This window comes from Hemibagrus wyckioides, linkage group LG22, assembly GCF_019097595.1.
Source record: "Hemibagrus wyckioides isolate EC202008001 linkage group LG22, SWU_Hwy_1.0, whole genome shotgun sequence".
Classification (NCBI taxonomy): Eukaryota; Metazoa; Chordata; class Actinopteri; order Siluriformes; family Bagridae; genus Hemibagrus; species Hemibagrus wyckioides.
This window is the reverse complement of record NC_080731.1, coordinates 20,915,121-20,918,865: the sequence shown is the minus strand read 5'-3', so window position 1 is coordinate 20,918,865 and position 3,745 is coordinate 20,915,121.

Sequence of the window (3,745 nt, the reverse complement as noted above, 5' to 3'; positions counted from 1 at the left end):
CACACTCACTCACCATACACACACACACACACACACACACACTGTACACTCACTCACCATACACACACACACACTGTAAACACACTCACTCACCATACACACACACACACACACACACACACACACTGTACACACACTCACTCACCATACACACACACTGTACACACACTCACTCACCATACACACACACACACACTGTACACTCACTCACGATACAAACACACACTGTACACATTCACTCATCGTACACACACACAAACACACTGTACACACTCACTCACTCACCACACACACACACACACACACATACACACACACACACTGTACACACTCACTCACTCACCACACACACACACACACACACACACACTGTACACACTGTACACACACTCACTCACCATACACACACACACAGTACACACACTCACTCACTCACGATACAAACACACACACTATACACTCACCGTACACACACACACTGTACACACACTCACTCACCATACACACACACACACACTGTACACACACTCACTCACCATACACACACACACACACACACACTGTACACACACTCACTCACCATACACACACACACACACTGTACACACTGTACACACACTCACTCACCATACACACACACACAGTACACACACTCACTCACTCACTCACTCACGATACAAACACACACACTATACACTCACCGTACACACACTCACTCACCATACACACACACACACACAGTACACACTGTACACACACTCACTCACCATACACACACACACAGTACACACACTCACTCACTCACGATACAAACACACACACTATACACTCACCGTACACACACACACAGTACACACACTCACTCACCATACACACACACACACAGTACACACACTCACTCACTCACGATACACACACACACACAGTACACACACTCACTCACCATACACACACACACAGTACACACTGTACACACACTCACTCACCATACACACACACACAGTACACACACTCACTCACTCACTCACTCACGATACAAACACACACACTATACACTCACCGTACACACACTCACTCACCATACACACACACACACACAGTACACACACTCACTCACCATACACACACACACACACAGTACACACACTCACTCACCATACACACACAGTACACACACTCACTCACCATACACACACACACAGTACACACTGTACACACACTCACTCACCATACACACACACAGTACACACACTCACTCACTCACTCACTCACGATACAAACACACACACTATACACTCACCGTACACACACTCACTCACCATACACACACACACACACACAGTACACACACTCACTCACCATACACACACACACACTGTACACACACTCACTCACCATACACACACACACACACACACACACTGTACACACACTCACTCACCACACACTCACTCACCATACACACACACACACACACACACTGTACACACACTCACTCACCATACACACACACACACACACACACTGTACACACACTCACTCACCATACACACACACACACACACACACTGTACACACACTCACTCACCATACACACACACACACACTGTACACACTCACTCGCCACACACACACACACACTGTACACACACTGTACACACTCACTCACTCACCACACACACACACACACATACACACACACACACATACACACTGTACACACACTCACTCACCATACACACACACACAGTACACACACTCACTCACTAACGATACAAACACACACACTATACACACACTGTACACACACTCACTCACCATACACACACACACACACTCTACACACACTCACTCACCATACACACACACACACACACACACACTGTACACACACTCACTCACCATACACACACACACACACACACTGTACACACACTCACTCACCATACACACACACACACACACACACACACTCACTCACCATACACACACACACACACACTGTACACACACTCACTCACCATACACACACACACACACTCACTCACCATACACACACACACACACACACACACAGTGTACAGCAACATGTCACCAGATTACACACACACACACACACACACACAGTGTACACACACTCACTCACCATACACACACACACAGTACACACACTCACTCACTCACTCACTCACGATACAAACACACACACTATACACTCACCGTACACACACTCACTCACCATACACACACACAGTACACACACTCACTCACCATACACACACACACACACACACACAGTACACACACTCACTCACCATACACACACACACACACAGTACACACACTCACTCACCATACACACACACACACACACACTGTACACACTCACTCGCCACACACACACACACACTGTACACACACTGTACACACTCACTCACTCACCACACACACACACACACACATACACACACACACACATACACACTGTACACACACTCACTCACCATACACACACACACACACACTGTACACACACTCACTCACCATACACACACACACACACTGTACACACACTCACTCACCATACACACACACACACACACACACACATACTGTACACACACTGTACACACTCACTCACCATACACACACACACACACACTGTACACACACTCGCTCACCATACACACACACACACACACTCACTCACCATACACACACACACACATACTGTACACACACTCACTCACCATACACACACACACACACACACACACTCTGTACACACACTCACTCACGATACAAACACACACTGTACACATTCACTCATCGTACACACACACACACACACACTGTACACACTTACTCACAATACACACACACATACACACACACACTGTACACACTCACTCACTCACCACACACACACACTGTACACACTCACTCACTCACCACACACACACACACACACACACAGTACACACACTCACTCACTCACCACACACACACACACACACACACACACACAGTACACACACTCACTCACTCACGATACTAACACACACACACACACAGTACACACACTCACTCACTCACGATACTAACACACACACTATACACTCACCGTACAAACACACAGTACACACACTCACTCACCATACACACACACACACACAGTACACACTCACTCGCCACACACACACACACACTGTACACACACTCACTCACCACACACACACACATACACACACACACACACACATACACACTGTACACACACTCACTCACCATACACACACACACACACAGTACACACTCACTCGCCACACACACACACACACACACACTGTACACACACTCACTCACCACACACACACATACACACACACACACACATACACACTGTACACACACTCACTCACCATACACACACACACACAGTACACACACTCACTCACTCACGATACAAACACACACACTATACACACACTGTACACACACTCACTCACCATACACACACACTGTACACACACTCACTCACCATACACACACACACACACACTGTACACACACTCACTCACCATACACACACACACTGTACACACACTGTACACACACTCACTCACCATACACACACACACACACTGTACACACACTCACTCACCATACACACACACACTGTACACACACTGTACACACACTCACTCACCATACACATACACACACACTGTAAACACACTCACTC